At 46.8% G+C, this 21,043-nt stretch overlaps 1 long non-coding RNA gene across 3 annotated transcripts in view; it reads left to right on the top strand.

The window, feature by feature from the left end:
• LOC133070464 (uncharacterized) overlaps positions 1-21,043 on the top strand; it is a 126,237-nt gene that overhangs the window by 80,007 nt on the left and 25,187 nt on the right. For 2 of the 3 annotated variants that reach the window (XR_009696154.1, XR_009696152.1), the window contains 2 exons: positions 18,008-18,067; positions 18,342-18,463. This is a non-coding gene — a long non-coding RNA (uncharacterized LOC133070464). The remainder of the gene's footprint in view (positions 1-18,007; positions 18,068-18,341; positions 18,464-21,043) is intronic. The other variant, XR_009696153.1, reaches the window with a different exon arrangement.

Raw genomic sequence — 21,043 nt, 5'->3', positions numbered from 1 at the left:
TCAGCCGTCCGGGCAGGCCGGGCTCCGGCTCTGGAATCTTCTCTCACTTCTCAGAGGGCTCAGCCCAGCGGAGGTTGGCGGGTTTTTTTCTTGTCAGGATGAGAGGATTGTGGTGACTGGCTCAGGCACCCGGGAAGGTGGGGAGCCTCTCCCACTACACAGGCTGTCTTAGATGTGGCTCCAAGCAGACATCTGGGCCAAACACCCATTTTCAATCAGCAAGCGTGGGGTGGGCTCCAGCTGGTCTGAGGACTCAGAGAACAGAGGGAGAAACCTGCCCCCAGGGGCTCTACGAGGCCAGAGGAGACACAGGCTCACGTCCATGCTATAAAGGGCTGCAGGTGTTTCCATGATGTCTTCGTGAGCTCTGGGGGCCCAAAGGTGAGGCTGAGGATTCCTGCAGGGAGGAGAGAGATCAGGGTTGGCTTCCTGGATGGGCGCCCCCATCGTGAGAACTGAAGATGCATTCAGGGGGAGGCAGGTGGAAGGAGAAGTGAAAGCAGTGGCGTGGAGTTTAGAGGTTCAAGGAGCTCCCAGGCCTACCCTTCAGCAGGAGCAGCCCTTCCCTACCACAGCATCCTACAATATCCACGGGCAGTACCTAGGCAGAGGACTGTATGCGATCTCTCAGTCCTGGCCGACTCTGCGACTCCATGAACTGTAGCCCGCCACGCTCCTCTGTTCATGGGACTCTCCAGGCAAGAATACTGGAGTGAGTTACCAGTTCCTTCTCCGGGGGATCTTCCCAACCCAGGAATCGAACCCGAGTCTCCTAGGTCTCCCACCCTGGCAAGCGGATTTTTTACTCCTGCACCACCAAGACATCTGCCTGGTCTCCCTGGGGCTCCAGCCTTTAAACTTGCGTTTGCCAGCAGTCACAGGCTCACGCTGCTATTCAGCATGGCTAGCTCCCAAGGGTAGGATTAGACCAGAGGAGGAAGCTTTGTGGATATTTCACTTTAACCACATCTAGTTGAATTTGTCGGAGAAGGCAATGGCAACCCACTCCAGTACTCTTGCCTGGAAAATCCCATGGGCGGAGGAGCCTGGTAGGCTGCAGTACATGGGGTCGCGAAGAGTCCCACAAGACTAAGCGACTTCACTTTCACTTTTCACTTTCATGCATTGGAGAAGGAAGTGGCAACCCACTCCAGTGTTCTTGCCTGGAGAATCCCAGGGACGGGGAAGCCTGGTGGGCTGCCATCTATGGGGTCGCACAGAGTCGGACACGACTGAAGCGACTTAGCAGAAGCAGCAGCAGCAGTTGAATTTGTTGTCATGCAAATATAGGATTTTAAATACATTTATTTTTACTCCCTTAAAATAAAAGTGGGGATTGGTGGAGAGCAGAGGGATGAGGTAGGTGGATGGGAAAAAGAGACCTTTCCATGGCTTGTTTGCAGTGAGCGCTTCTGGGTGACCCATCCCAGACAGGGCCTGGGCAGAGTGGGGGAGAGAATGGTGCCAAGCTCTTACCTTCTTCTTCTTCCCTTCCTGCTCCCAGACACTGGGTTTGGTATCCACAGGCTGAACCCACCCTTGCCCATTCAAATCTTGCTCATTCTGTCCATGAAGCTTATTTAGAGATAGCACTTAGGCTCTCACACCAAAGCTGATCTGAACCCAGAGCTGGGGTGAAGACCCAAACGGCCACCATTTGATTATTTTTCTATGTATCTCATGGTCTTGCTTTGACACTGTTTTTACCAATACATATGAAGAGATTTAATGTGTGATACTTAGATACACCCCCAAAAGTTTAAAATTTAACATAAGTACCACCTGTATGCCCACCACCCAGGTTAAGAAACAAACATTTTACCAATAGAATTGAAATTGATCACACTCTCTCCTCCTTCTCCTCAAAAGAGTCTGAATTTGGTGTCCATCCTATATATCTATTGGGATTAAATTTGGCTACAAATCAGAGAAACCCCAAAACAGCTGCTTAAGCAGGATAGTTTATTCACCTTTATAAAAAGGGAATTGGAGAAAAACAGTTTAGGGCTGCTGTGGGAGCTATGTGATACTCAAGGACCAGTTGAGCTGTGTGCCAACATCCACAGCACAATTTCCACCTCCTGGACTATGATAGCTGCAAAGATCCAGCCATTTCATCTACTTTCAAGCCAACAAGAAGGAGAAGGGAAGGAAAGAAGGTGACTTCTTAAAACTGCTTACTATGATTATCACATATCCCATTGCCCGGAACTTGGTCACAAGGCAACACTCAGTTGCAAGAGAAGGTGGAAGATGTACAGTAGTTTCATTCCAGCTAGCCCTGTGCCCAGTTAAAAATCAGGAGTCTCCTTCTAAGGAGGAAGCAGAGAATGAGATTGTGAGACACCTAGTGGTCTCTGCCACATCACAGTCTTAACCAGAATGCCATTTTAGCACCTTGAAATGTTGAAGATGCCTGTTTTTGTGTGTTTTGGGGTTTTTGTTTTGTTTTGTTTTGTTTTGTAAAGAAAATGCAAATATGAATTTTCACAATGAATTCAGTGAAGCACAGTGAATTTTCACAAATGGATCAAGATATAGAATGTTACCAAAAGCCCAGAAAGCCCCCGTTAAAAAAGAACTCAATTAGAAAATAAAATGCCAGGTTAGGAGCTAGCTCTTTCTGTGTTGGCTCATGAGAATTTAGTTTGCGTTACTCCTTGGTCTTACAGTGGAGTATTCCTACTTTCTCTTCTGGAAGTCTGCCTCCTGGTGAACAAGCTGAAGTTGCACTTCCCTTAAGAGAAATCTTGACCCACAAGGGCTATGTCCATGGATTTGGTTCTAAGCTGCATTAGCTACAGAGAACTTTTATTGTGCAACTATGACAATGGACGTCATAGTAGATGTACTGAATGAAGATGCCACTTTCTAATTTTATTTATTTATTTATGTTTGGCTGCTCTGGGTCTTCACTGCTGTACATGGGTTTTCTCTAGTTGTGGTAAGGGGGTGTTACTTTCTAGTTGTGGTGCGTGGGCTTCTCACTGAGTTGGCTTCTCTTTTGTGGGGCATGGGCCCCAGGGTGTGCAGGCAACTTTAGTAGTTGTGGCATGTGAGCTAGTCGTTTTTGGCACATGAGCTTAGTTGCTCTGCAGCATGTGGGATCTTCCTAGACTGGGGATCAAACCCTCGTCCTCTGTACTGGCAGGTGGATTCTTAACCACTGGACCACCAAGGAAGCCCAAGATGCTGCTTTTGATGCTGTCCACACTCCTGGATCTCCCACTGCCCGGGGTATGTGATGTCACCTGGGATAATATTGTGATGATTAAAGGAGAAAAATGTGGCCCAAGTGGTCTGTAAATATGAAACGACTTAAAAGACATTGCCATGGGCTTGCTGTTGGTCCCTTTCCAATGGGATCTGAGTTGTGAGCCCTCTGCCTCGTGGACTGCAGCCTTCCCCTAGGTTTCTGGAACTCTCAGGCTGCCTACGTGCTCAACTTCCATGCTGCCTTCTTCCCTCCCTTCCTTTCATACTGTGCCAGCTCATATAGACTTAGCTCTTTTAATCTTGCTTCATCAATCATTTCTGTAAGTCAAGTCCCTGAAAATGTTTCCCCTGAACTCCCTCCAAACCGTATCTAAAACACTTACTTTCTGGTAAATGCATCATAGCCAGTTCAGTCTGCCACCGCAGTTGTCATTACCAGGAGAAAGAGGATGTGGAAACTGCAGAGGAGGAGAAAAGGCAGGCACTGTGGACTGCTGTGTCTCTCTTTTTTAAAGATGCTGAAACAGCATTGAAAAGCCCTGCATGTAATCTACATTTTGGTCTTTACCATAGCAATATAATCTGGTGGTTAAGGGTTTGGACTCTAGCTTGAGTGCCTGGGTTAATATCTTGGCTTCATCACTTGTTTGCTATGGCCAAGTCACTTAACTTCTTAGAGCTCTGACTTCCTCAGCTATAAAATGGGAATGATGAGTGTTTACCTCACTAGGCAGTTATGAGAATTAAATGAGATAATGCATACATGATATTTAATAAGTGCTCCGGAGCTGTTAGCTGTTGACTTTTCCTGTGGCCCACCCAATATCCAGTCTCTGCTTGTCATTATTAGCAGAACACCGATTTTATGCTGGGTGCCAATACACCTTGGTTTAAAAAAATGATGATACTAATGTTTTCTGGCTTCCTTTGCAACCAGTAGTCATGTGACACTGTTCTTGCCAAGGTGACATCAGCTGGAATCTCCAGTAATGCACCCAGGGAAACTTTTTAAAGGGAGCAGACTGAATTGGCAAGTGCTTGTCTGCCCTTCTTCCGTTTCACCTTTTTCTTGTTTAGAATGTGAGTGTTATGTCTGGAGCTTCAGCAGCCATTTTCTAACCATGAGCCAACTTTGAGGATGGGAGCCATATGCTCAGAATAAAGGAATAGAAAAATAAAAGGAGTTTGGAACTCTTCTCCCAGATGATGCTGTGGAGCTACCATACTACTCGTGGAGTGCCTGCCTTCAGACTTCTCATTACCGAATGAATGAACAACCCCCTCAATCTGCCTAAACTTTTACTTATCAGGTTCCTGTGGTGGCTCAGAAGGTAAAGAATCTGCCTGCAATGCAAGAGACCTGGGTTCGATCCCTTGGTTGGGAAGATCCCCTGGAGAAGGGAATGTCTACCCACTCCAGTATTCTTGCCTGGAGAAATTCAGACAGAGGAACCTGGCAGATGACAGTCCATGGGGTCGCAAAGTGTCAGACACGACTGAGTGACTAATACTTTATTACTAGCAACCATGCACAACTCCTAGATACTACAAGCATTAGGCTTCTTCTGATGAGGAACAACTCCAATTAGAGCTGGGCAGGAGAGCATGAAGTGGTTTTCACATTGCATGCCACAGAAGCTGGGCAGTTCCATGGATCCCACTTCTCAGACTGTAGATTGGGAGTGGGGGCGTAGGGGACCCCATTGCCTCTTCCTACCCCATCTTTTTTTCCAACTTTCATTTCAACATGCTGGAGGGGAAGAGGAGACCCACTTAGCTTTCATTTAAAGAACAGATTTCAGGGCAAAAAAAGTAAAAGGTTTAGAAACCAGTGTTCTTTTCCAACCCCCTCATTTTACACATGAGTGATCTGAGGCCCCAGAAGGGAGGTCACTTGCCTAGTCAAGCTCAGCCAGGCAGAGCCAAGACGAGAACCCAGGTTTTCTGCTCTTTCCGGGTGCCCTGCCAAGTGCTGGAATTGCCACAAAAAAAAAAAAAAAAAAACAGATCCAAAGAGTTTACAATCTCTGATGAAGCCCCAACCTCTGAGCCCTGATCAGCTGCCGGCTTGGGAGAATGGACAGACCTCTCCAGTTAGAGCTAATGAGGGCTGGGAATGCCCTTTCAAGGATCTAGGCAGCCAGTGTGCCCTCCTGCTGAGAAAAATTTGGACCTGTTTCCTCTCCTAAGTAATTCATTAATTGTTTGTTTATTTTTTAAAAACACACACACACACTGGATGCAAATGGATGGTGTGAAATCCTCGGAACACGGGGTTCTTTGTCCCTGTTCCTGTAGTTCTTTTCAGAATGCTGGCTTAATCAATTCACGATCAATGGCTGCTAAGTTGCAGCTGTAAACACCGCCTCTTTCAAGGTCAATTAGAGAGCAGCCCAGTGTTCTATAGCAGGAAGTTGACTGTGGGAGGAGCAGCCTGGAGGGCCTGGGAGCATGGAGCCTTCTATAACTGGTGGGAGGCCCTGTCCTTGCAGAGTTCCCCTGTTCAGGCACACTTGACCTACTCAGTAGGAAATAAATGACCACTTGGGTGGAACTGATGGCTCAGTGGTGAAGAATCTGCCTGCCAAGCAGGAGACAGGGTTTCGATCCCTGGGTTGGGAAGATCCCCTGGAGAAGGACATGGCAACCCACTCCAGTATTCTTGCCTGGGAAATTCCATGGACCGAGGAGCCTGGTAGGCTACAGTCCATGGGGTCGCAACAGAGTTAGATACCACTTAGCAACTGAATGACAACACTGGGTGATGTAATAACAATTCAGAATATCTCATTCTGGGACTTTAACTAGAAACTCTTTTCCTTCTCCCTCCGGGCCATCCAACCGTCCATCTACCTAGCCAGTAAGTATGGAGCACCTACTCATGGTCTAGCACTGGTCCTGAAGAAGACAGGCAAGGTCCTCATTTGCAGCGTATTTGGGGGGCTGGGGGGACAGACTGAAAACCAGCACATTAACAAGCAAACAAACAGAGCCTGTGGAAGCCACCCAGAGGAGGCCACAGGGTGCCTCCTCCAGGGCAGCCAGGACAGTGCAGCTGTACCCGCTCTCCCCTCAGAACTCTGATTTAAAGCTGTGGCTAACTGTCTTATGGGCTTCCCTGGTGGCTCAGTTGGTAAAGAAATCAGCCTGCCATGCAGGAGGCCGCCTGGATCAGGAAGGTCTCCTGGAGAAGGGAATGGCAACCCACTCCAGTATTCCTGCCTGGAGAATCCTATGGACAGAGGAGCTGGGCAGGCTATAGTCCATGAGGTCACAAGAGTCGAACATGACTTAGCGAATAAACCACCACCATAACTGTCTTATAACTATCATATCATGCAGTCTTATCTGATAAGTAACCTTATCAGATGCTTACTTTATTATCAAGCACTCCATGTTAAGTGCTTAACACTGGATTCTCCTGCTTAATTATTTTTGGAAACAAGCTTTCTTCTCTCCTGGTGACCCCAGACACCCAGCAGGAGAGAGGGACCCCCCAGCTTGCAGGGAGGCCTGGATATCAGGGTGACCTCCACAGAACTTCCCTTTGTGAGCAATGAGCAAGGCCCCACATTTTTATAAGGACACTTTTTTATAAACTACAGTTTTCAGAACAGCTGTGTGAGTCAAAATCAGCATATTGTAATCTTTCATAATTAGGAAAATAAAATAATAGTATAAAAATAAATAAAATAAATTCATTAGGCAACTATTTGAAAAGGCAGTGGAGGGAAACCAGAATATATTCTATTAGAGACCCAGGTTCAAATTCTCCTCCACCACCCCTGCCTCTTTCAACAAGCCCTTAATTTACTAAAGCTCACTTTCCTAACCTATAAATCAGTGATAACACTATCTTACTCATGGAATTGTTATGCAGATTTTTTTAAGTGATGCTGAGCACATTTCTGGCTTGGAGTAGGGGCTCCGTGGATGCTGGCTGAATCTGCCTTGAGGCAGGGGGTCTCACTAACAGTTCAGGAGGGCGGATTGAGGCTCGGGCACTGAGGGTCTTCCCTAGACAGGGAGCCTTGGGGATGAGAACAAGGGCTAGGAAAGATGTTGAAGTGCAAAGATAAGTGGGCCTGCGCCACTACCTAGGCAGGAGAGGGGACATCCATTCAATGGGGCAAGAAACTGGGAGAAACTTGGGAGACTTGCTGGGGGTGGTGCCATTGACAAGACTGGGGACCCCAGAGATGCTCAGTTTGGGGGTGCCAGTGGACCACCGGGTGGACCTCAGGAGACATCTGGATAACTAGGAATTAGCCACATGGTGGTCGTCATGGCAACAGTGGCTGGCAGTTTCCTGAAGGAGACATCTGCTGTTTCTCACTGTCCAGCACATGCACACACACCTCTTCTAAGAGCTGCTCCCCCTTGATGCCCATTAGGGGCATCTGGCAGGACCGCTGAGCCCTGCCCCACAATATACAAGGGTACACAACACAATCCTAGCACACAACTCACTTGGCCACATGTGACCCAACACAGGGTGCTCAGAGCCCTGCCTCAGGATTTTTAAGTTGCAGTTGGAGGAGAAGGGTTTGGTCTTTGAGTCCCAGAGTGGGAAGGAATTGAGGGCTGCCAGGCACCAGCCTCTGTGGTGTGTGAAAAAGCTAATTTTAAGGAGAGAATAAGCCAAGCATAGTTGAAAAATAAAAATTCCGACAGCAGCATGCTCCTGATTCCAGTTCACCCAAATCCATAGAGCTGCTGTGCTTCCTTGAGTTCTCTGAGCTACTCCAGGCATGTAAGTCTCTAAATTCCTTCTTTGTCCAACTTGGCTTAAATTGGGTTTCTGTCACTTGCAACCCAAAGCTTCTTGGCAACCTCTCTTCTCAGAGGCAGAAAGATTATATAGCTGTGGCTTTTAACACTTTACTGTTCATGGACCAATTTGAGAAGCAGATGAATGCTACGGATGCATGCACAAAATGTTATCTACAATTTAAGGTCCCAGCCGGTGTTAGTGGTGTTAGAACCTCTGGGATACAGGAAACAGCAGAGAACCCAGGCTGACCGTTGCGGGGCAGTTCCTTTCAGCAGACCAGGGGAGAGACTAAGGCCAGAGGAGAAGCAAGAATGTAGAGATGGAAGGAGAACCAGGAAGGGGCATATCATGGTAGAAGCCAAGGATGGAGTGTTCCAAGAGGGAGGCTGCCACCAGTGACTGACTGAGGCCATGAAAGGCCATGAAATTTGGGAGCAACTGAGTGGACGTCACAGGGAGCTCAGCAAGTGAAGCATGGGGAAGGTTCATGGAAGCCAGGTTGGGAGATATGTAAGAGTGAATGGCACTTGAAAACACTATGAAGTGAAAGTCACTCAGTCGTGTCCGACTCTGCAACCCCATGGGCTGTAGCCCACCAGGCTCCTCTGTCAATGGAATTCTCTAGGCAAGATTACTGGAGTGGGTTGTCATTCACTTCTCCAGGGGATCTTCCAAACCAAGGAGTCGAACCGGTGTCTCCTGCGTGGCAGGTGAATTCTTTACCACCTGAGCTACCAGGGAATTTGGTGGAAAAAGCCAGATATAAATGGCCACATATTCTATGATTATGTTTATATGAACTGTTCAGGCTAGAATAGATAGATTCATAGACACAGAGAGAAGTTCAGTGGTTGCCAGAGACTGAGGAAGGAAGGAACTGGGAGTGACTGCTGAAGGGTATAAGGTTTCTTTTTAGGGTAATGATAATGTTCTAGAATTAGATAGCGCTGATGGCTTTGCACTATAGTGAACACACTAAAACCCCTAAATTGTACACTTTAAAAGAATGACTATTATGGTATATGAATCATATCTCAGTTTTTTTTTAAAAGGAGTGAGTGAAAAGGATGGGAAACAGCAAGAGTAGACCCTCCTCCAAGGAGCTTAGCATGGAATCCAGGAGAGCTGGGTAGCACGTGCACGTAGGTAGCAGGACCAAAGAAATGGTTTTTCAGGATGAGAAATCCTGACTTCAGAAAGAATGTGAGTATGGAAGGCAAAATATGATATGTGTGTGCTTCGTCGCTAAATCATGTCCTTCTCTTTGCAACACCATGGACTGTAGCCCGCCAGGCTCCTCTATCTGTGGGATTTCCCAGGCAAGAATGCTGGAATGGGTTGCCACTTTCTCCAATGGGGGATCATCCCTACTCAGGGATTGAACCTGCATCTCCTGCGTCTCCTACATTGGCAGGCAAATTCTTGACCACTGAGCCACCTGGGAAGCCCATGCAAAATATGACAACCCCCATCAAATGTTCCTGTCTTAATCCCTGGAACCTGGAAATACATTACCTAGCATGACAAAGGGGAATTAAGGCTTCAAATGGAATTAAAGTTGGTAATCTGCTAACCTGAAAATTGAAGGATTATCCTGGATTATATGGATGGGACCAAAGTGATCGCAAGGGTCCTTAAATGTAGAAGGAGGCAGAAAGAACAGTGAGTGATTCAATGGGAGAAAGACATACCAGCTACTGCTGGCTTTGAAGGTGGAGGAAGAGGGGCCATGAGTCAAGGAACATGAGCAGCTTCTAGAAGCCAAAAAAGATAAAGGAAATGGATTCTTCCCCAGACCCTCCAGAATGAAGAGCAGCCTGGCTGACACCTTGATTTTGGCCCAGTGAGAACTGTGTCAGACATCCGACCTGCAGAACTCTAAGATACATTCACATCCTTTAAGTTTTGGGTACTTTGTTATTAATACATTAGCCAAAGAAAAGTAATACTGTAAGATATTCCAGTAACAGGGATGATTAAAGTCAAGTCAAGTGGATGTGAGATGGTGGTGATATAGGAAGAACCGGCTGAGTGTCACTTGATGTGTGAAACCCCAAGCTGCCACTAAATTGACAGAGAGAGAGAGAGAAATCAACCCTGGCCAACCTAAGAGAAAACACCAAATCCTTACTGAAAGTATTGTGCCAAGTCTCTCAGTCGTGTCTGACTCTGCAGCCCTGTGGACTGTAGCTGCCAGGCTCCTTTGTCCCTGGAACTCTCCAGGCAGGAATACTGGAGTGGGTTGCCATTTTCTGCTCTAGGGGATCTTCTGATTCAGGGATGAAAGCCTACCACTAGCACCACCTGGGAAGCCATTGCTTAGAAAATTAAAGAAAAAGCAGTAAAAGAGGCAAGACCAGGTTAACAGAGAACACAGTCAGGGTCATGCCACAAGAAAAGCTTGGTTGATACATCACTCTTGGCACCAGGGGACACTCCCGGTCACAGTCATTACACCAGCAATTCAGCGGCTACCAGCCGGAACAGTCTCTACCTCTTTGGGTCCCTCAAGATTCCAGGTTCCAGTGGAGAGAACCTGTGGCCAGCAAGTTAAGTGCTGCCCCCTAGTGGAAAAGAACTAAGAGACGCCCTCTGCTGGACTTGGCCTTTCTCAGGGAACTGGAGGCCCCGCCTCACACCTTAACCCATCCTGTGGGAGAATGTCTCCTAGTACCAAGCAGTTTCACATGCTAGATCCCCTTAAAAGGGCCTAGGGTCCCTTAACTTCAGATAATTACCATGGATGGGGGAATTCCTTGGCAGTCCAAGGGTTAGGACTTGGAACTTTCACTGCCGTGGCCTGCGTTCAATCCTTGGTCGGGGAACCAAGATCCCGGAAGAGGGACAGTAGATATAAACATAGATCAGTATAAATGGGTAGATAGTTACCATGCAGTGTTCCTGCTGGAAAAGACTTTTAAGATCTATGATGCAGCACTCCTCTTTGGGAAGCCCAGGGGGACTGGTCCTCAGCGGAGTTGGAACTAGAACATGGCCTCCCAGCTCCATTTCCAGTGGTTCGCTGCCCCCCACTGCACTCTCCTCCAGCCTGCAACTAGCCTGCTCCAGGGTAGCTCCAGGGAGGAGGCGGGTGTTGCCATGGCAACCAAAAATCACAGCTTTTCCAAGACTGGATGAATTTCTTGAACTGTCATATTTTTCTAAGGAGAGATGAGTAGTATTTCTATGTGATTTACTCCTTCTACCTTTGTAAACATAACTTTCAAGCGACTACATTAACAGTTCAGCAAATCATCCCTTTGCCTGGTCCTGTATATTCTTTTCTGAGAATCTGATTGCCGCAGGGACAGACAGGTTACAGAGCACCACAGCAAGGGCCTCTGGGCAGCAGGGCGGCCACAGTGCCTGGGGTGAGAGGATGGACAAAGAGGAAGCAGGAGGGAACCTGGGCAGGCAGGGAGGGAGCTGGGACTTCTAGTGACTTCATTATTTTTCAGCAAGCTGGCCAGGCAGCACTGCATCTTGGTTGGACAGGGCAATTAAACAGCTTCCCGAGCTCCTAATGAGTTGCTTTCTTGAGATTTAAGCTGCCCTCGGAGTTTCCCAAGGGAATTTATTCTCAAAAGTGGCCTCCCCTGGATGCACCTTGTCCATTGCCACTGGGTTTGGCCAACTGGTTGGAAACTGGGAATTCTGGGTTCAGAGCCACGGCCTGTAATTTGCAAGGGGTGATCAGTTGCACAGTTCAGCCCTAACTACAGCAATCATAATCATGCCTGCCAAAGACTCCTCCCCTTGTGGGGGCAACTCAGGGGTCTGCTTTCTCATAAACCTCTTCTAAGATGCCCATAGAGGGTCTACCATGCTTTGCACCTAGTTCACCGGGAGTTGGATAACAGCCCCAAAGGCAGGATTTATGATTGACTAGGAGCCAAAGCTCTGTTCTAGAGCAGAAGCTAAACCAACCAGACTCTCTCCTGGGGCACTGAGAGCTGCAGAAAATTGCTACTAAATATGAGCATGAGCAGTGGAATGATTTGCTGAAAGGAGGGGAACGATGTTGGAGGGAGAGGAGTCTTCCTGAGGCATGGCTGCTTGAGGAGGTGGAGCACTTCAGTTTCCTTTGTAATCTGAAACAACCTGAGTGCATCTCTGATCCTGTGACCCAAAAGGTCCTCTTTCACACAGTCACACACGCACAGAGAGCGCCAGGTGGACAATGGTACACTTCCGTCTGACTGACTTATGCCAGAAGGACGCCACCCTTGCCTCACACTGAGAAGACAGATGTGTGTCTAGTTGCTCAGTTGTGTTCAACTTTTTGTGACCCCATGGACTGTAGCCCACCAGGCTCCTCTGTCCATGGGGATTCTGTGGGCAAGAATACTGGAGTGGGTAGCCATTCCCTTCCTCAGGGGATCTTCCCAACCCAGGGATTGAACTCGGGTCTCCAGCATTGCAGGCAGATTCTTTACCGTCTGAGCCACCAGGGAAGCCCCGAGAAGACATATGGGATCTAACAAAATTCGAGAACTGTCCTCAGTTCCTCACTTTAGTTTTACCATGAAACATGGGCAGGGTCAGAATAGCCCCCTTTTAAATAGAGCGATCTTGTACATGTTTGGTTTCACCAAATTATGATTTGTTTGTTCATGGGTCCATCTCTCCCAAGAGACTATGAGCTTACGGATTGAAACTGGGTCTTACTCATCTCTGGAAGCCAATGTCCCAGTTACCTACTGCTACATAGCTATCCCAAAACTTACTCATTTAAAATAACACTCTTTTCACATCATAATTTTGTGAGTCAGGAATTTATACAGAAGTCATCTTGGTGATTCTTCTTGTATTCACAGTCTCAACTGGGGTGACTCAGTGACATTCAGCTGGTCACTGACTGGGCTGGAGAGCCCAGGACGGCTTCCCATATCGCTGGTGCTGCAAAGGGATGGCTGGAAGATTGGGCTCAGCTGGGACCCCCTCTCTAGTCCCAGAAGTGTAATCAAAAGCAAACATTTCAAGAAGACACAGGCTGAAAGAAGCTCTGAAGACCTATCATTAGAAGTCCCCAAATATCATTTCAGCTGCATCTTATTAGTCAAGCACATCAGTAAGAGCAGTTCAGATTCTAGAAGGAAATTCGATTCTACTTCTTGTTGAGGGACAGCATTCATGAACCGGAAGGGAAGACATTGGTGGTCATCTTCCTTACAGATGATCTACCACAGCCTAGTACAATAACCGCCAATAAATATTCAAAGGATAAATGAATTACTATGAAAACAGATTAGCCCTACTTAGTTCACACAGATGATGGAGTGGTTCAATGAATACAAAGCACATGAAAATGCTTTCCAAACCATCAAGTGCTACAAAGAAATAAAGGTTTATCTTAGGAGAAAACTATAAAGCTTACTCTATTTACAAATGAGTGTTTGCAGGGTTCTCTCTGGGCTCTCCCTTCCCACGCAGAGATTCATGACAGACATCACTAATCAATCACAGCTCTTGTCCACTGATGCTGTACACAGTCTCAGAATCCTTCTCAACTCAGCACTCCGGTCACCCAATACAAATTGGTCAAAGTCATCATGGGAGTTGAAACCTCTTTACTCTCATTGTTCTTGCCTAAATTCCTACTGCTAACCCACCCCCAAAGAGTCCAGGCCCTTAGTATATTAAAACATACACACAAACTGCTCCCTTTTTTAAATAGAAAAACATAAAGTTTAAGTCCTGAAGAAGATGAAATAGCAGACACCATCACCTTCCAAAATTGGTTTTGTAATGGAAACAGAAGCTGATTAATGGCAGTGAGCTCTGCCACTATGAATTATTTTAAAAGAAATAACTGCATGCAAGAATAGTCATAAGACATTTCAAAAAAGGAGAGAATCTGTCTACCTTGACAATTTTTCCCCCATGGAAGCTGCATTTCAAGGTGAGGCAAGACAAAACTTGTGCGTCTGAATGAACGCAAGTCGAGCTGGCTGACCACCATCTGCCTCCACGCTCGTCACCTACCCACTGATTCTCCCCATACCCACCCTGCTGGCTATTCAGCCTTTTGGAAAGCACATTGTGATGACTCAGCTAAAGTCCTCAAGGAAAGACAGAAAAATCCACAAAACAGCCTCTGGTTCTCACATGGCTTTCTGCCGTGTGATTGTTGATGCTACAAAGCCAGCAGCAGGTCATGCCTCCCATGGGGTGAGTGGTCCTGAAAACTGCTTCTCTTCCCTCCCCAGCCTCCAGTCCTGCCCTGTTCTCAAGCGAGAAAACAAAAGGCTGAAAATCAGTGATAGAATTTGGGGAGGCCAAGTAGACAGCTGGAGGTCACAGGATTTGAGATAAGGAGATGGGTTCACGTCTCTGGAAGGTTGGGCTTCCAGTGGCTCAGCAGGTAAAGAGTCAGCCTGTGACAATGGGGACATGGGTTTCATCCCTGGGTCAGGAAGATCCCCTTGAGAAGGGAATGGCTACCCACTCCAGTATTCTTGCCAGGAATATCCCATGGACAGACGAGTCTGGCGGGCTACGGCCCGTGGGGTCACAAAGAGTCGGACACAACTGAAGCGATGGGCACCGCCCAGCACAGCTCACTTATTCATCGCAGGTCAGTTTACATCCCTGAGCCCATCTGCTCATCTGTGCGACGGGGGCAGTACTAAGACTGGCCTCGAGGGAGCTGGACAGTTCAAAGGCAGTGATAGACGGGAGCCGGGAGCCCTCTCTACACGATGGGGCCAGGAGCCACCAGCAGGATATGGAACCACAAAATCGGACAGTCAGCTTTCCACGTTAGCACCCCAGCTTTCCCAAATGTGGAAAATCCAGGTCTGTAAAGCTGCCCTCCCCTACGGAGAAGGAATCAGGCCATAGTGACTGGGATGATGCTTCATGGAGCTACGTTCCATGTCATCTGCTTAGAAACAACCCAAGTAGAAGAGTCCTAGCTGACCCGGCTAGAACCACACCTCGAGCTTCTTCATGAAGTGTTCCCAGGGAGTCCTCTGAAGTGGGCGTGAGGTGTTATTGTTCTCGTGTTACAGATGAGGCAGCAAGGCACAGAGAGGTTAAGGAGCTTACCCGAGTTTCCCCAGATGGTAGACTCGGGATTCAAACCTATAGAATCCAGCTCCAGTGGCTTTAACCTCTAGGCTACACTTCCTCCCCCAGAAGATGAGAGTGGCTGGAAAGAAGTTGGAACCAAGCAGCTCACTCAGAAAGGGGCTCTTTCCCTCCGCTTCTTATACTTTGGGAGCAGTCTTTTTATTCTTATACTGCAGGGAAAATAAATGAGCCAGAGTCACAGCAAAAAACACAGTTGACATCAAGCATCCTGTGGAGTTGAAAAAAAAAGCAAAAAACAAACAAACAAACAAACAAAAAAGCAGAAGGGATGATGTCATTTACCTAAATGTTTTAAAACATACAGAAAACATGATATTTTATCTAGAGATTCAGACATACACAGCAGCAGTGAGACATTCCTTAGAATGATAAACATCATCTGTAAGATTTACCTTGGGGGCAGGTGCATATTGGGTAGGGGTACCCAAAAGGCTTCAAATATATCTATAATTCTGCAAATCAGTTTCAATGGTGGGAACATGAACATTCAGTATATCCCTATGCCTTTCTGAATGTTTGAAATAGTTCCTAATTTAAAAAATAACTTTCTACCTTAGAATACTAACATCTCAATATTGACATCTGATTCATTTGTTGCCCTTTAGTTTATATCAGCTCCCATTCCTTTGTCAGCTGATGATCAGATTGCCTTGAGCATCTGCTAATAATAACATTAATAACAACAGTAACTAACACTTATTGAGAACTTGGTATGTACCAATATGTGCTTCTCTAGTGGCTCAGATAGTAAAGAATCTGCCTGCAGTGCAGGAGACCCGGGTTCAATCCCTGAGTCAGGAAGTCCTCCCGGAGAATGGAATAGCTACCCTACTCCAGTATTCTTGCCTGGAGAATCCCATGGACAGAGAATCCAGGTGGGCTGCAGTCCATGGGGTTGCCAAGATTCGGACCCAACTGAGCAACTAACACACACACACAAACACACACACATGTACCAATTCTGTTAAACGCTTTTCAAATATCAGCTCAGTATTCCCAGAGACTTTGTACGGTAGGGACTGTTATTAGCCCCATTTCATAGGTGAGGAAGCTCAGGCTTAAAGGAATTTGCAGTGTTTCTATGGTTCCTCAGATAATATGCTACAGAACTGACGTTTGAATCCATTACAGCCTGACTCCAGAGCCTGATTTTGAACAAGGGGAGAGGCAAGTAGGAAGAATGACGTGGCCCCCAACTTCGAGGGGCTTCTGGTCCATAGTGGACACCATGATGTCCTCATTTCCCTGAGTCACTGAAGGCGCTGCTTGCCGCAGCCCTCAGTTGAGTCCCTCTCCAGGACTTGCCCTGGGCTGAAGAGAGACAAGATGTCCAAGGTCACACCTTCTTCCAGGAGCAGCTGCCTCCACTGTCTCGACGAGGGGGTGGAAATGCCCAGTCTTTGCCCAACTCTGAAAGCGCTCCCGTGTTAGCGCTCCTGGAGGCTGGCTGAGACCAAGGTTGCAGGGCTGCAGTTCATCTTCTCCCTCTGCCCACTCCTGCACCTGTCACTCCCCCATGAGCCTGGGCATGAGAGTATTTCCAGTAAACTTCTTGTGTACAAGAGCCTGCTTCCCAGGGAACTGGCCTGGGACTCCATCTGACAGGGCAAGAAAGGACACAGGGACAATTCCATGCTACACTGAAAGTATCCCAGGGAGAGATCAGAAGGGCCTGAGGAACTACAGAGCCTGGAGGAGGTGAAGATTCGGCTGAACTTTGAAAGGTAGGGAGAGTGAGAGTATTTCTATTTGGTCATAGAAAGGAATGAAGTGCTGACGCACGCTCCGATACCGAGAAACCTTGGGGACGTTATGCCAAGTGAAAGAAGCCAGTCACAAAAGACCACATATACCATTCCATTTATATGAAATGTCTGGAACAGGGGAATCTATTCAGAAAGGAAGTAGATTATGGGTTGTCCAGGACTGGTAGCCTGGGGCTGAGGGGACTGGGAAGTGATGGCTAAAGCTTATCGGGTTCTTTTCAAGGTGATGAAAATGTTCTAAAATTAACTGTGAAATATTGCACATACCTGTGAATATACTAAAAAATGATTTTATCTTACACTTTAGGTGGATTGTGTGGTATGTGAATTATATCTCAATAAAACTTTTTTTTTTTTTTTAAGAGGAGAATGTGGAGGAGGTTGGGAGGATCGCAGATGGGCAAAACCAGAAGCAAATATGTGGAGACTTACATGAATGTGTGGGGGTGTGGGGGGGGGCAGTTGTGATGAGAAATAGCAAAAAACAAAGGTGGCAGGAGGCTGTGGCCAAATAAGGAAAGCCAGAAGTCCCTCCAGAGAGGAAGTTCGTTTTGGAAGGTCTGGGAGTAGTGGGATGAACATGGTGCTACCTTCCCCTTCCTTCCCCTCCTTCTACATTTTGTGACTGCTTTGCAACTTTTTTTTTTTTTTTTGCTCCCATTTTATTCAGACTACACGTTGCCATAATTTTAATTTAAAGAATCTCAGAGGTCTCCAAGGCTTCTGATTTCCCCATCTCAAAGGCAGCTACTTAAACTCTTTGCTTGGTGATACTTTTGCTACATCTGAAGTTGTACCATCCTGGGAAAGAGAATTAACCAGCCAACAGAGATGTCCTCAGCTTTGCTTGGAATCCCAGTTGCTCTCTCTCCTGCTAGATCAGGTCCAGAATAGCTAAGCCAAACAACTTAGAGGGGGAATCCAAGAACAGCAGCCTTCAGAGATGGGGCTGCAGAAACCCAACTGTTTAATTAAAATATGAGTCACGGTACACTTAGCTTTTGATCAACATGCCTCTCCTGCTCCATTTTAAATCCCAGTGCTGGTGGCTCTGCCCAGCTTTGGAAGAGGTTCTGCCATCTGGTGTAGATCAGTACTGACATCCAGTGGTCACAGAGAATTCTCTGCCTGAAGCTCTCCATCTCTGTCTTCCTAGAATCCAGTGGGTGTTCACCCAAGGAAAGGAGGAGCTATGGAAGCTGACAGCTACCAATAGGTACTGTTAATTTGGAGAACGGTGTGATCTGTAGCCAGAGGCCAAGCAACTCAGGCCAAGGCCTTGTCAGATGCCCAGGGGTTATCTGAATGATGACTCTAGTGTCATAGGGAGAAAATGGGGCCATCACTGGCAATGCAGTAAAGACCATATAAAGTTAAAATGTTGAAGAGCCACAGGGCCTTGAAAAACACACTGGATTTTAAGTTAGAAAGCTTGGTTCAAGGGACTTCCCTGGTAGTCCAGTGGCTAAGACTATTCTCTCTTATTGCAGGGCACCTGAATTCAATCCCTGGTCAGGGAATTAGATTCCCACATGCCACAGCTAAGAGTTCAAATGCTGCAGCTAAAGATCCTGCAGGGTACAGGAAAGATCGAAGGTCCCACCTGCTGCAGGTAAGACCCAACACAGCCAAAGAAAAGAAAGCTTGGTTCAAGACCTGCTGCTCTGTGTCACGTTGAGCAAGCCCCTTAAACTCTCTGTGCTTCAGCTTCCTCCCCTTCAAAGTGAGACTGGCGCTCCCTTCTCAGCCTTCATAGTGCTGTGGTAAGTGCCAAGTGAGAATGTTTGCAAAGCATTTTGTCAGCTGCAAAATGCTGTCCAGCTGGGGCTTCTAGGATGAAATGGTGATGGACATAGTAGGGCAAACGGGAGCCGGTAAATACATGTTGAGAAGTGACTCTGGAGGTTTGGCCAAATTCCAGATAACATTTCCAATCTCACTGAGGCTTTCGAGACTCAGCCTTGGACTTGCAGGGTGACCTCATCAGAAAAGGGCATTCTGCGTTTTCCCCTGGATTCAAGTCTCTGAGATAAACATTGGTGAGCAACTTCAGAGCCCATCTAACTTCAGAAATCATATATGAAACAGGTTTTTAAAAATAGAATCATAACCCAAAGGAAAAACACAAAGCACCATTTCTTCTAATGTTAAAGGGAGCTATTGTCAATGCTAATTGCACTAGTAGACTACACCCTTGTACATTTCTTTTTATTTTTTCCCTTGTTTTTTCATTTATATTTGGACTAGGGTTTTGGCAAGGAAGACTTGTCTTGCAAAGTGGCTCTAAATGAAGTTATGAGATGACCAGAGATATCGAAATGGGGTGTGCACAGGAGAGAAAATGTGGGGAAGTGATTTTGGAGACTCAAAGACCATTGTTCTGACTCTTTCAGTGCCACCAGATTTCATAAATTACCAAAGCAGAATTTTTTAAAGCTTAGTCCAGTTTTTCTACTTGAGCTTAATTTGAAAGAACTAGAAACCAATTATCCCCTGCTTCCTTGAGGTATCAGAGGGTGTTGAACCCAAAGAAATAATTATGTTGCTGTATAAGTCTATCTGTCAAGGAAAAAAATTCTATTCTTGCCCTGTGCGTGCTGCATGCTAAGTTGCTTTAGTTGCAACCCTATGGACTGTAGCCCACCAGGCTCCTCTGTCCACAGAATTCTCCAGGCAAGGATACTGGAGTGGGTTGCCATGCCCTCCTCCAGGGGATCTTCCTGACCCAGAGATCAAACCCTGTCTCCTCCTGCTTTGCAGGTGGATTCTTTACCACTGAGCCACCCGGGAAGTCTACTGTATCCCTAGAAGGGTTGTTTTGTTCTGTTTTGTTTTTTACAGTTTATAGAATTATAGGAAGGGCTGGGGGAAAAGGTATAATTTTCAATCACACAACAGAATCAGGCCACAGGGAGCAGGTGCCTCTTCTGTTACCAGGAAACCACCTACTGAACTGGGAGGACTGGAAGCTTCCCTCCCGTTTTTTTGGTGCCTGGCAAGATCCATCGCCATGACTCTAGATCCAATTCATTGGAATGAGGCAGGTGCAGTTCCTTGAAAAGAGGGAGCAAAGCTGAGAAAGAGAATAAGGGATGCTGACAAGTCATGATAAAAATGTCCAAGACACCTCACAGAGCCATTGTGCAGATCAACTCCCCGCAAAAGCGCTCCCACAATGTGGCGTCGTTTAAAGCCTCCTGTGGGATGCTTCCTGTCGTTTGTAGACATAGCCACTGGTAAAGCTCAGAAGTTAAGGGGCCAGGCGGCCAGCCCAGGACTGAGAGGCAGGCGTGATTGGTTTGTAACTTGTGACCAAGGATGAGTCACAAAACCTCACCAAGTTCAGTTCTAAAAGAATTAAATGATGATATGTGCCTGGCACCATGTCTAAGGCTTTAGTACCTTCCTTCCAACAGAATCATTATGGAAGAAGGATTTAGAAGCCCAACGGTGAAAGTCTTTTTCTACTAAGGCTTTAGTACCTTCCTTCCAACAGAATCATTATGGAAGAAGGATTTAGAAGCCCAACGGTGAAAGTCTTTTTCTAAAGATGTCAGCAGCTGGACAAACTGAGTGGGACCTAATTGTTGAAGGCGGTGGGGGGGCGGGGGGCAAAACTGATGCCAAATCAGCATTAACCTGGAAAAGTTTTAAGTTACCATCCATAGCAAAGAAATGCCAAAGGAAATGTGAGTTCAGATGGGCATTTTTTCCTTACTCAAGCCATTGTTCAGTTAATACCCTTTTTTTTTTTAAGTTGAGTCTGATATCAGTTCTTTGGGTTGCAGAGACCAAAACTGGGTAGGCAGTGTGCGTGGGGATTTCTTCAACTGTTAATCCACATCCTTCATTGGCCATAGGCCCATCACTGCATGCTAGGTGTACGACCTAACAAGACAGGTTTATTATCATGGTGCCTCATGCCCCAGGTCTTCTAGGACTGGCCCCGTTTCAAATAGCCTGCCCTGCTGTCTTCAGGAGCTCACTCACTCACTCTGCATCCCATTTTGCTTTCTTCATAGCACTTCTCTTTTTTCAAAGTGTCCCTATGTGTTCATTTCTTGGCTGACTTGTTTATTTTTCTGCCGCCCCCCAGTAGGCCATCAGCTGCGTAAGAATAGCCCTCATCTCCCCTGCTCATTACAATATCACCAGCTCTCAAAACAGAACTGGCTCAGGGCAGGGGAGGGCG

This window comes from Dama dama, chromosome 15 (assembly GCF_033118175.1).
Source record: "Dama dama isolate Ldn47 chromosome 15, ASM3311817v1, whole genome shotgun sequence".
NCBI lineage: Eukaryota > Metazoa > Chordata > Mammalia > Artiodactyla > Cervidae > Dama > Dama dama.
This window is presented reverse-complemented; position numbering and strand designations above follow the sequence as displayed.